The sequence below is a fragment of the Bubalus kerabau genome, chromosome 15 (assembly GCF_029407905.1).
Source record: "Bubalus kerabau isolate K-KA32 ecotype Philippines breed swamp buffalo chromosome 15, PCC_UOA_SB_1v2, whole genome shotgun sequence".
NCBI classification, from domain to species: domain Eukaryota; kingdom Metazoa; phylum Chordata; class Mammalia; order Artiodactyla; family Bovidae; genus Bubalus; species Bubalus kerabau.
In genome coordinates, this window is record NC_073638.1 from 26184275 (window position 1) to 26197161 (window position 12887).

The 12887-nt window shown below is 50.2% G+C and overlaps 1 long non-coding RNA gene across 1 annotated transcript; it reads right to left on the reverse strand.

Annotated features, from left to right (window-relative positions):
• Positions 1-1573: 1573 nt before the first annotated feature.
• LOC129628098 (uncharacterized) lies at positions 1574-10924 on the reverse strand. Its single transcript, XR_008702724.1, has 3 exons — positions 10773-10924; positions 10498-10576; positions 1574-2873 (listed from the first exon to the last, which is right to left on the reverse strand). It is a non-coding gene; the product is annotated as an uncharacterized LOC129628098 (long non-coding RNA).
• Positions 10925-12887: the final 1963 nt, after the last annotated feature.

Consider the following 12887-nt stretch of genomic DNA (forward strand, 5'->3'; position numbering starts at 1 on the left):
GGGAGCTCTCCCTGTGCACCCGAAGGCACCCTTTACTCCCCCTGTGCTGTCGCTCTCCACTGTACACCACTATACACTATGTAATTGTCTGAGTCTTTTCAATGTGAATCTTCCATGAGAGTAGGAGCTCCAGAAGGGCAGGGCTGTGTTCTGTTTACTGTTTGTGCTCAGCACCCTAAGACTGTCTGGCTCATGATAAGCCCTCCTTGAGTAGTTGAGCGATGTATAAAAATGCTGCTACTACTACAACGAATAACAACCAATGTTTATCAAGCACTTTTTCCTGTGCCGGAAGCTATGCAAAGTGCCTTATGTGCATCGCCTAATTTATATTAGTTCTTGTATGAATTGGACAAGGCGAGAAACAAGAGATTGTAATCCTGGCTTTGTCTCCAGCTGCCTATGTGATTTTCAAAAATCCCCATGGTTTCCTCATCTTCAGAATGAAGGCAAGAGAAGGGGGCAGGCAGGCTTCATTTCTCAGTTCTTTTTCCTAGGCAAAAAGGGAATTAAGAGTCAGTCTACGCGGGCCTGGGGGAATCAACACTCAGGATTCAGAGAGCCGGCAGACACAGAGGGTCAACTTTCTAGTGCGGGAGCAGGAGAGGGATCTGGCCGCGAGGCTGGGAAGGGCAGCGGGTTGCTCTGCCATGCTGCGGTAGAGCTTCCACATAGAGAAGCCCGCTGCTAGCTGAGTCATTAACGCTGGTCTCCTCGCCGTCACCTCGGGCATTGTCTGATTTAAGTGTAATAGCTTGTTTGGTGGATTTCGCCTTCTATAGAAATCCCCCCAAGAGTGAAGTGCGCATTCAGCCGGGAGAGCACAGGCCTTTGTGCGCTGATGGCCGGGCCTCGACTCAATGTGTTTGGAGTTGGTTATCAAAGGGGAGGATAAATTAGAGTGCAGGGCTGAGAAGAGAGGAAGAGGGGGCCCTTTCATGAGGCGGCTGACTTGGGGCTGGGCAGCCCCCGAGGCTGGCCCTCTCGCCTTTGGCAGTGGCGGTGCTACAGGCCGGCCTGGCTGTACCCTGGAGGAGCCTAAATTCTGATATCTCACCAAGCCTTGGGCGGTGGGGGTGGGAGCCGGGCAGGAGGAGGGGCTGAGAGCGGTGCTGTTACCAGAACAGGCTCCAGGGCTTGGAGGAGGGTTTCTGGGGGGCTGGTGAGCTCAGCACCTTCCCTCCTTGCCCCACTTTCTGCCCCCTGCCCCGCCTCCTCCCTGGATTTATTGAAATCATGTTCTGATGGTACTGAAAACTCCAAAGGGCCTCTTAGTCTTGCAGATGCTGCTTAGGGACTCCACCATCATCTGCCTCCCTCCGGTCCCCAACACACACTTACTAGCTGGCTCTCAGGACAGTTTTATGGAGTGCAGTGGCCAGCCAGAGCTATGGAGCTCCCAAAATAGGAGATCCCGGGCGCTTGACCCTCTCTCTGGTCATGGCTTCTGATGTCCAGATTTGGAGGCCGAGCTGGGCACAGCTGTCAGCTGAGCCACAGGCAGGGCTGCCGAAATAGTAAATTACGCCGGGGCCCCGTTTTTGCCTGTGAGAATGCTTCCCTCTGTTCTTCAGTGGGCCTTCCCTCATTAGTGTCCCTGAGCCCCTCACTGACAGCTCGTTGCCGTGTGGGATCTTGATCAACAAGCTCACTGCTCAAGGAAGCAGAGAACTTTTGTTTGCCCCTTAGCTCCTAACCCTCAGCAACATCTTAGGTACAAATCATTTTCTGGTTGGAAGGAACCCATGACATAAGGTGTAGACATATATATTATGAGAACTTGTTTAGAGTTGCAGATATTTTAAAGAATTGTCTGAAACTGACCCCTCGGGCTTCTCTGGTGGCTCAGCTGGTTAAGAATCCACCTACAGTACAGGACACCAGGGTTTGATCCCTGGGTTGGGGAGATTCCCCTGGAGAAGGGAACAGCTACCCACTCCAGTATTCTGGCCTAGAGAATTCCATGGACCGTATAGTCCATGAGGTCGCAGAGTCGGACACGACTAAGTGACTTTTACTATGATGTCTTACCCCAGAAACACACACCTATTCTCATGCATACACAAGTTTAGCTGCCATTTCTAGGGGTTACACCCTCCAAATTGATGTATACACCCCACCCTGGCTGCACATTTGAATCCTCTGGGAGCTTTTATAAAATTCTGAGGCCTGGGCCTTACACATAGAGACTCTGATTTACATGGTCCAGGGTGGGATCTGGGCATCTGTTTTTTCTTCAACACGTTAGGAGATTCTAATGCAGTCAGGATTGAGAATCATTGCCCTAGGGCCTCTTAGACTGTCCTCCTCCCTCTGATTAAGAGCCCCAGCTGTGGACAGTCAGAGTCTGTACAGAGAGACACGTCGGAAGACACATGCTGAGGTGCTTGTAGGGATGGGTTAGATGCCATGAACGGATTTATTATTTTGCCCACTGCGTTTAAAATCCTTTCCTTCTTTCCTCACCCCTTGAGGGGTGCTTCCTTGGTGTTCATTTAAAATAATTTCAGCACACCGCAGTGGGGAGGGAGCCTGGTTGCCTTGATGCGCTTCTGTCATTTCAAGGAGCTCAATAAAAATTTCGTTTCGGTGTTCATTCAAGGCAACTTCCACATAGAGGTCTTATGTTGCAAACCAGAGTTCTCTTTTCATCTGGTCACCCCTGGGGGAAATTGTGTATTTGAAATTCAAACAATATTTGGGCAAAAAGCAGCTCTCATTATATGCGGTGGAGAAGGCCAATGAGAGGAAAGCACGGGGAAATGATTGAGTGACATTTCTATTTGCTGGTTTGACTTTTCCGCCAGGGGCCGCCGTGCTTTGGGCCGCTGGAGAACTTCAGCTTCCTGGTATGGACTGGAAATGCCAGACCCCTGGAAAAAAGAATTTGGAGGAGAAAAAGTGTGAGTGGGCTGGAAATGGATTTGAGGAGTCAATGTGACCTCATGCTGATGTCTTGATGAGATAGGGAGAGAATTTTGTGTTTTGCACAAATTCTCTTTAGAAAGAGATTGTTGAGGAGAGCTCAGAGATCATCTGGGTCTATCTCCTTTGGTAGGTGGGTCCCCTTTCTAACATTTAAATTGACCCTGGGCAAGATTTAGATGAATTCGCACCTTTATTCATTCACTGATGGAGCGCCAGCAATGTCGGGCACTTGGCAAGTAGTGCGGGAGAATGCAGAGACCGATGGGTTATCCTTGCCCTTAGATAACTTACAGTTTCCTGAGATTTTGAACAGCTGAAATGCCAGGGAGACATGATGAAAGCTGTGAGGGCAAGAAGCTGGGAGGGTAGGGGGTGGAGGTTAACCTTTACTGAGGGTCCACTAGGAGCCAGACACTCTCCCCAAATCACTTCTTTAGCTATTGCAACTCTGGAAAATAAAATACTCTTATCATCACTCCCATTTTATAGACAGGGAAACTTGACACTCAGAGAGGTGAATTTGCTTTCTTAAGGTGACGGAACCATTAAGGAGATTAAGTATTTTAACCTGGTAGGCCCCAGGCCAATCCTCTTGCCATTGTAACAATCTAAGAAGAGTTCAAAAAGGGCAAAGCCTGACTTTTGGCTGGGCTGGAGGATGAGAAGGGAGGGATTTGGGCACGCAGAAACGGAGTGATAGAAGGCACACTGAGAACAGGTTTCCCAGGCTCAACAGCACCTGGGGAAGAAGATGCAGCAGCTTGGGCTGGAATCTGGGGGTGAAGAATGAGAATAGGAAGGTAGGTTAGGACAGGGTTTTGAAGGCGTAGAAGCTAAGGAGATGGATTTGGGGTGAGAAGGCAATGGCACCCCACTCCAGTACTCTTGCCTGGAAAATCCCATGGACGGAGGAGCCTGGTAGGCTGTAGTCCATGGGGTCGCTAAGAGTCGGACACGACTGAGTGACTTCCCTTTCACTTTTCACTTTCATGCATCGGAGAAAGAAATGGTAACCCACTCCGGTGTTCTTGCCTGGAGAATCCCAGGGACGGGGGAGCCTGGTGGGCTGCCGTCTATGGGGTCCCACAGAGTCGGACACGACTGAAGCGACTTAGCAGCAGCAGTAGCAGCAGCAGAGAGTGAGAAAACCCTGAAAGTTTGCTGAGTAAAAAGAGAGTGTAATGTGACCATTGCTACTCTTAGGAGAAAGAGTGGAGATTTTGATTCCTGGCTGTATCGTTGCTTAGCTTAACTATGCACCTTTGGGCAGGTTATTTAATCTCTCCGTGCCTCAGTTCCTTCATCTGTAAAATGAGAATGATAAACAGTACTTACCTCCATGAAGTTGTTGTAAGGATCAAATAAATCATGTCTGTGGAGTGCTTAGAATAATGCCTGGCACATGGTCAGCTCTTTGTAAATGTTGAGCATATAATAACTTTACCCTTTGTGAATTTAATTCTGATAATGGTACAGGTAGAAGAGGGTGAAGTGGGGGAGAGATAGAAGTCCCAGAGGTGAGCAAGGGGGCCTTTGTGACAATCTGGGCAAGATGGTCTAAGGGCTTCTCCTTGACTGGTACCCATGGAATGTAGGGAGACATGGGGAAGGGGAATCAGTGTTACTCAGCTTCTGATTGACTGTGAGGGCGCATCAGGAGTCTCTCAGCTGGAAGAATGCCAGTGTCAGTCCTAGACCTCAAGGCACCGGGAGAAGCTACAGGTGAGCAGAGGAAGATGAGAATGTTGATTTAAACCCGTATAAACCTAGAGTGGAAAGCAACCCCAGAGCCAATAGAGGAGCTGGAGTGAGGGGTGGGTAGCCTAGCCCTGCCCCTGCCTTATTTTACATGGCTGCTCTGCCTCTTTGTCCCCGACCTGGGTCCTAGGAAGCTCCGCCCTCATGCCAGCCTTGATTCTGGTGTTGCCGTCTCCTCTGGGCCTTTCCTGAGCCCCCCACACGAACCTCTCCAGCTACTTCTCCAAATGGTCAGGCATGGTGATCCCAAGATCACCTGTTAGGCAGACCATGTTTCCTGCTGTTGCCTTGGGAGACCAAGTCTGAGGGTTGGGTGGGCAGAATGCCCAGGCTATGCAAACCAGGAGGAAAAAGGAAGGATTTGGGGGATGGTGGTAAGTAGCAGCAGAAAATAAGTATTCAACCCCAGGAGGAGGACATTGATGAGTGACCAGCTCTGGGGGCTTTCAAGGGCTTCCTGCTGCTGCAAGAACCTCTTGATGGGAACCTGGTGCCCTTCTGAATCCCCCGTGCCTGTCTTGCTGCTGGGAGGGGTGTGGGTACCGGCTCAACACCTGGAAAGGATGCTGAAGGAGGCTGGAGGGCCTCTGGTGTGTGTGGGGGCTCACACCCCTCACCCCTGAGCCCTCCCATCCTCCATTCAGTTCCATCCTGCCTGTGGGCACAGGAATTCAGACAAAAGGAGGCTTGCAAACAGAAGGGGGGAGTCTTATAACAAAATTACCAGCCTGCTGTCAGCCAGGCGCTCCGCCTCGCAGAACAGACTCCAGACAGGCTGCAGCGTATCAGGCCTGGGCCTGCCTGGGCCTGGCAGGGGGTCCTGTGGGCAGACAGAGTCAATTACCCAGAAAGGTTCCACTTAACTTCCCCTGCTGTTTGCACACCCTGCCCCGGCCTCTGTGGCCTCACTGGCCTCGGCCAAAGCCCCATCGGCCTGCTCTGGAGCCGGCTGCCCGCCAGCTTTGTCCTCGGACGTGTCCGGGGACCACCCATCCAGGAGTCCAGGCTCCTGCCCTCTTTGGTCCTCGGGCTGCCTGCTCTGGCCCTGGGCCAGTGGATTTCCCTTTGTCCCCCTGCAGACCCCGCACGAGCCTCAGGTGGGAGGGGCATCGAGGAGCTGCCTCCTCTCCCATCCCTCTGCAGAGGCTCAGCACTCCACCTGCCCTCCCCCTCAGTCACCTGTCCGAGTTCAGTGGGTGGTGACCGTCTGCCTTCTGGAGTCGGACTGACATGGGTTTGTGGCTGGGATCAGTACCCACTGTATTGGGACCTGGCGCGTTGATTTAACTTCTTTAAACTACAGTTCCACTATCTGTGAAATGAAAATAGTAATAATAATCTATATCTCGTAGGATTACTATGAGGATCAAAGAAGACAGTGGGTGTCAAGTGCCTGAGATGCCAGCCCAGGATAAATGCTCGCTGAGTTTCTTTCCTCCCCCCACCCCCCGCCTCTTCATCCCCCTCTCCCCATTCCCTTCCTCCTCCTCCCCATCTTCTTCCTACTTTTCATTGAAGAGTCTCACTTAACAGGAAGTTTGTTATTTTGGTTCCTCCTTTCTGCTACAGAATCCCAAACTGGGAGAAAAAATCCAGCTTTTAGTCCAGGCTTAGCTATCAATTTCTGTCATACACAATCAAGTCTATAACACCAAAATACATCATGAAATTAGAGTATGTTTTTTTCCCTATGCCATTTAACCAAGGTCAAGGACTTTGGGTTAAATCCTAACCATCCCTGGCTTCTGCCCGAAGTTTTGTATTTCACAGACATTTCCTTTCTGTGCAACCCCTCGACCAACCCAATCATCTTCCACATGTTTAGCATTAGTTAGAAATGCCCACTGGAGAAGGCAATGGCAACCCACTCCAGTGTTCTTGCCTGGAGAATCCCAGGGACAGAGGAGCCTGTTGGGCTGCGGTCTATGGAATTGCACAGAGTCGGACACGACTGATGCGACTTAGCAGCAGCAGCAGCAGAAATGCCCACATGATGCGGTTTAGAGCTCCTGCCGGTATGGGATTTCAGCTTCCAACATGTGCCCAATGGATGGAAGGCAGAACACTGTCATTTGGTCATTAAGTCATTCAACAAATATTCACAGACAGCCTACTATGTGCCTGGGAACTGAGGGCAAGGAGACAAGGTAAAAGCAAATAGACAGTCCAGCCCTTCAACAAGTGAGCAGGCTGCTGGGGAGGTGGGTGAGCAAACAGATATTTAGAATCAAATGTACTGGATGCTAAGACAGGAGTAGGGCAATGTGACGGAAGATGGGTTGGAGAGGTTTCTGGGAGGAAGTGGGAGCAACTTTCTGCAGCACAACTAGGACTGATATGGAAATGTGGACACCTATACTGGTCCCTCCAGCTCTCAGGAGGAGAGCAGTGTTTCAGGATGAAAGTGACCGCTTCTCGTGGGCCCCACTCCAGCTGCCAGCCATCTTTCTTGAGTTGGACTCTTGTGTTGCAGTCTGCTCACAAGGCCCTCTGTCTTGAGGGGCCGCGGCTGGAACTGAGGTCCAGCGCCCCCCATCCATCCCCTCTGCCACACAGGTGGGTGGGTAAGGTGGGCCTGACGGATTCTGTGAGCAGTGACTACACCCTGGCACTGCCCTAATTGTGCTAGACAGGACTGTTTAAATACCACCAGACAGAATATTACTCAAATTAAAAATGAGGCCTTAAATGTCATTATTTGTGTCATTATTAATAGCCCCTAATTGTGTTCTCTAATCATCATGAAATTATGTTAGTATTAATATTCACGTCAAAGCTGCCTAGGGAACTCGGAAGATTTAAAAAAGAATGATACCATATGTCAGTTCCCATGAATGTGAAGCAGAGGCTGGTTTTAGTGCTTTAGTTACTGGAGTGGAGATGGTGGTCTCCACGGCCAGGGGGTAGCCCCCAACTGTAAGGGCCTCCTTACTTTCCACCCCCTGAGTCACTGAATCCTGGACTCCTCTGCCTGGCAAGACGCTTAGAGGCGTGAGTGGGACCTGTCCTCACGGAATACTCTGCGGGTCTCCTGCCAGCTGCCCTCGCTGGTGAGGGGATTGGAGTCTGCTCTCACTGGAAAGCGTTTGGTGCTCTGGGACATGACAGCTCCTGTCTCCTGCAGCCTCGAGACCCGCCTGTGTCTAGACACCATAATAAGAAACACAAGGCGGGCCCGCCTGTCTTCACTCTCCATCTACTCGGAGACGCCACCTCCGTGCATTTGGGATTCCGCCCAAACTGCCCTTCCTGGCTCAGGGAAGTGATGCCAAAAAAACCCCCAAAACCCAAAGTTGGAGTCTCCCAGAGAAATGTGTTGTGTAATGTAACACACAAGGAACTTTTGGAAAATATACTTAGGGATTCGGAATTTAAAAGTACCTATGGGGTGTCCATACAATCTGGAAACAGGTGAATTTAGGTCTTCAGGGATTATCTTTGTCTTGGAAGGTAGCTGTATTTCTACACTTTTTGGACTGCCCTGGATTTTGCCCCGTGGTGGTGGCGCCAGTGGTGAAGAACCCGCCAGCCAGTGCAGGAGACGTAAGAGACTCAGGTTCGATCCTTGGGTCGGGAAGATCCCCTGGGGGATGGCAACCTCCACTCCAGTATTCTTGCCTGGAGAATCCCATGGACTCCCTGACGGGCTATAGACAATAGGGTCACACAGAGTTGGACACGACTGAAGTGACTGAGCACACACAAACAACCTTGCTGGGGCTTCTGTGGGGGGAAGCATTGGCCCCCCCAGGATGAGGATGGGTTCCCTCTGGATGTTTCCTTTTCTTATCAGAGGCATTGGGAATGAGAGCCTCCATGGCTGATGAGCTGAGCGTGCTGCTCACGTCACCTGGGACTTGATTCTGCCTCCCCCTCAGACTGACATCAGCTGTAAGAGGTGGGGTGGTTGACAAGGCAGGTACTATTGCCAATTAAGAGATTCCCTCCCTGTAGGGATGTGTGGGGCGAGTGCCCTGGGACCCCCAGAGGCATCAGCCTCCTGCTGACATCACTCACTGACTCCTCTTCATCGTTTCTACAACATTCCTTTAGGCTGCCTGCTCACTGCCTCAGTCAACCGCTAATGGAGTCCACGTGACCACGATGTGTCAGACAAATCTGGGGCAGCCGCCTCACTCTCTTCCCGGAGCCCTTGGAATTCTCTGGAACCGAGAATATTCAAATGCCTTTCTTGGTGAAACAGCAGGCTTCCAACCGCACACCCCCCCTCCAAATATTATGACTTGAGTTAAATATAACCCAGAGCATGAAAATAACGGCACAACGTGGGGATCGGAGAAGCTGTGGAGTGAGCATCTCACAGTCACACTGTCACCCTGGGGGTGGCGGGGTGTCCGCAGACCCCATGGCCACTCAGGCAGAAAGCCCACAGGACCATGCAGGGGTCTGGTCCCTCCTGGGCCGGTAAGTAGCTGCGTTGGCCTGAGTGGGCCTTCATGCTGCTGGTTTCTGCACACAGTCTCCTTTTTCCTAATCAGATGTGGTGTGACTTCAAGGGTTGGGGAGGATCTATCTTAACTGATGTGTGGAAAGGGAGACTTGCCTGCTTTTTCAGACGTGAAGGGAGGATCAAGGTAGGAGGGGGACCCACAGGCGGCGGCAGTTGTGGCTGGCATGCTGATGTGGATATCCAAGGGACACACACGCGCCCCTACTCACTGGCACGTGCACGCTCAGTCGTGTCCGACTCTGAGACCCCATGGATTGGACCCCACCAGGCCCCTCCGTCCATGGGATTTTCCAGGCAAGAATACTGGAGTGGGGTGCTGTTTCCTTCTCCAGGGAATCTTCCCAGGCCAGGGATCAAACCCGTGTCTCCTGCATTGCAGGCGGATCCTTTATCACTCAGCCACCTGGGAAGTCACTGGACCACCTTTTACAATAATTGAGAAGGAGAAGCTTGATCTGTGGAGGGGAGGGAGGGTTAGATGCACATTTGGGCCCATGAACCAGGTTCTCCAGACTCCCTCATAACCTCATGCCTGAGTGTATGGTGAAAATTCAGTGGGTTGTAGATAAGCCAAATGTCTTCTGAAAGTTAGACTCTCTGAATTCCAAACCCAATGATTACCATAGTGGTTGGACTAGGACTGGATTCAAACCAGTGAACCTAGAGCAGAATAGTTGAATAGGCCTTCTCTCAGGGCCCTTCTGCCACCGAGTTAACCAGCAACCACCACGTGGCTGCCCCTCCCTTTTCTGCTTTGGGTCAAACAGTAAATAGCTCAGGTCAGACCAAAAAAGCAGATACATGGGCATCTTTGCATTACAATGCTTTATACATGTAGGAGAACTTACAGTGTTTGTAATATGCTTCTACTTAAACTGCCTTTGGGATTTGCTAATTTGGGGAGGGTCTGGGAGAATGAGGAGCAGAAAGTGGCATTCTTTGATTCCCATAAGGTAAGTAGGACAGCTGTAATTACCTCCCACTTTACAGATGAGAAAATTGAGCCTCAGTGCAGATATCGGCCAAAAGCTACATGGCTTACAAGTGATGGTGGGGTTGACTCCAAGTCTTCTGGTTGTCAGGGCTACAGAAGAATAGGCCCCTCCCCTCGAATACACCACTCTCTGCCCCCGCCCTCTCAGGCAGCTTGGAAATTGTGAGAAACATCAAGGGGCTAGCTAGACCATGAATTCTATAAAGACAGCAGCAACAATATTATTAAGTGCTCTGCCCTTCCCCAAATCTTTTCTTTTTTTCAGCTGTGTCTCATGTGTGTGTGAGATGGGGTCCAGAGAGATGCGTGGGAAGGTGTGAAAGGAAGGCGGTGAGAAAGATTTTACCCTCTCAGAGTCTTTGCTTCTTCTCTGTGGTCCTTCCTCAAAGATGAGTCCGTGGAATGAGCCCCCAGTCCTCCCGGATCTGAAAACAAAACCACAGAATGCCTCCTCCTCATTCTCCCAGACCCTCCCCAAATTAGCAAATCCTAAGATGCCTTCTTTGAGAGCTTGGGTTGAGGAAGGGGGTTCCAGCTTCATTTGATGCTTCATGTGAGGGTCTTAGGAAGATATAAGAGCCATACCGACACCTACTCTGGACTCCCACCCTAGCTGCCTACCTGCTTCTGCTTGAAGAAAAGAGGCATAAAGCCTTGTTGGTGGGACTCTCAATTCTGCACCCTCTTCCGTCTTGAGAGCCACTGTCCAGCTTTCCACTTCTGTGCCCTCTGATCCTTCTTCCACCCCCACCTTCCGCTCTACAAAGCCCCTGCTAGAAGTTGACAAAGCTGACTGGCTGCTTAATGTGCTACAGGTGATGTTGCTAGGCAACCACCCCACTCTTTGGCTCAGGCTCTGTCAGCCCAGCTCAAACCCCTGGTAGCACTTAACCCTATAACTGCTTGCCACCAACACTAATTATCCAGGCCCACCGAACAGCACATTCATACCCTGTGATCAAGGAGTGGAAGGACTGATTCTTAGCACCTTTGGCCTTCAACCAACACGGCTCACCAGGTCGGGCTGCCCCAAACATGATGTGGAGGTCTTTTGTCTATAAGTGTCCATTCCTCCTTTCTGGTCACATGCAGTGGATGCTGAATGTAGTGTTGGCCATTTCTCTTCATTGGATGGGCTTCTCCCAAAGTCAGCCAAACACCTTGACTGCCCTCGGTCTCCAGGAAAGAGATGGCAGACTTGTTTCTGCACTTTAAGCTATGTTCAGGTTGACATTTTTGACCCCAAACCTCACAGTGATGAATGACATTCATTCTTTGATGTCTGTACCCAGTTGAACTGGGGATGATGAAAAATCCTGGACAATTCTTCCAACTCTTGAGTATTGCATTGCTGTTCTTGGCCTTTGCCTCCCTAAATGGACTAACTCATAGTCCTTTAGGTTGATCAGGAGTTACAGGAAACTTTAAACATGCATATATGGATACTTATATTAGCACATTAACCAAACTCCAGAACTGATCTGTTCCTGAGTTGGCCTTCCCCATTCCCACGTGATCATACTGCTGGACTCATCAACTATCGGTGAACACATGAACACACCATGTTTCTACGTCTCTTTTCTAAATCACAGAATGGGGTTGACAGTGATGGAGAGACCACTAAATACCAAAGCAAATTCTCCCTTCCTTTCTAGGAAATTCTAGCAAAGTTCTAGCAAATTCTCCCTCCCTTTCTTTTTTTCTCATGAGACTAAACTTGGCCTATGAACCAGATTATAGGAGATTCCCACATGGGGTCAAATCTCCTTTCTCCTGGTGAGGTGCCTGATTGTGAAGGGCAGGTCCAGGCTTGCTGGGTCATGACAGTGGAGATTCTCACCCATTCCTGAAAGCCAACTCCTCTCAGGTGGTCTGGGCACCACCCCATGATGCCAGAACCCTGGAAGGGGTTTCCAGGGGTTACTTCTGCTCTCTGTTCTAGGTGGGAAAAGCCCTTAACCCTTTCCCCCCTGGCAGTTATGTAATTATTCACAGGTGTAGGAGCTGAGAGAACTTACTGCCATTGATCATTTACATTCATTGTGTATTTCGGAGCAAGTATTTCAACCTCAGGGCTCCACTGCAGATTGAATATCCTGCTCCCTGTGGATGGAAAGCGTTAGGTGCTGGGCCAGTGCTTCTGTGCACATTCTCATCTAACCTTCATCATAGCTCCAGCATATGGACAGAACTATTTCTATCCTATGTGCGAAAAGCTGAGGTTCAGAGAGGTGGAATAACTTTCTCAAGTTTGCACAATTAGTAAGTGGTCCAGCTGGCATTCTAAGCTATGCTGTATCCTGGGAGATTTGAAAACCACGGCTCCGAGAGGTTCGGCGACTTGCCTGAGATCCCACTGCCAGTTGTGGGGTTGGCATTCTCATTGATCTTTCTCTTAAGTCCTTTTCATGTTTGGTCCTCTACATCACACTGTTTTTTTTTTAGTCATTCCTCCAGTTTCTGTGTTGATGGTGCCTCCACAATGGCGAGAAATCTGTGTCCAGTATGGAGAAGAAGGGGGTTCTAGGGAACAGAAAAGACAGCATCATGAACAGGCAGTATTTTGAAATGAGAGTCCCTGTGTATCTATTTTTTGTTTCTTTGAAAGGACAACATTGGAGAGAGAGAGAGAGAAGGAGGAGGAGGGTGGAGGGAGGGAGGAAAAGAGAGAGAGGAAGATAGAAAGACATATACCCAGAGACAAAGACAGAGAGAGGGAGATGGATAAAGAGAGAG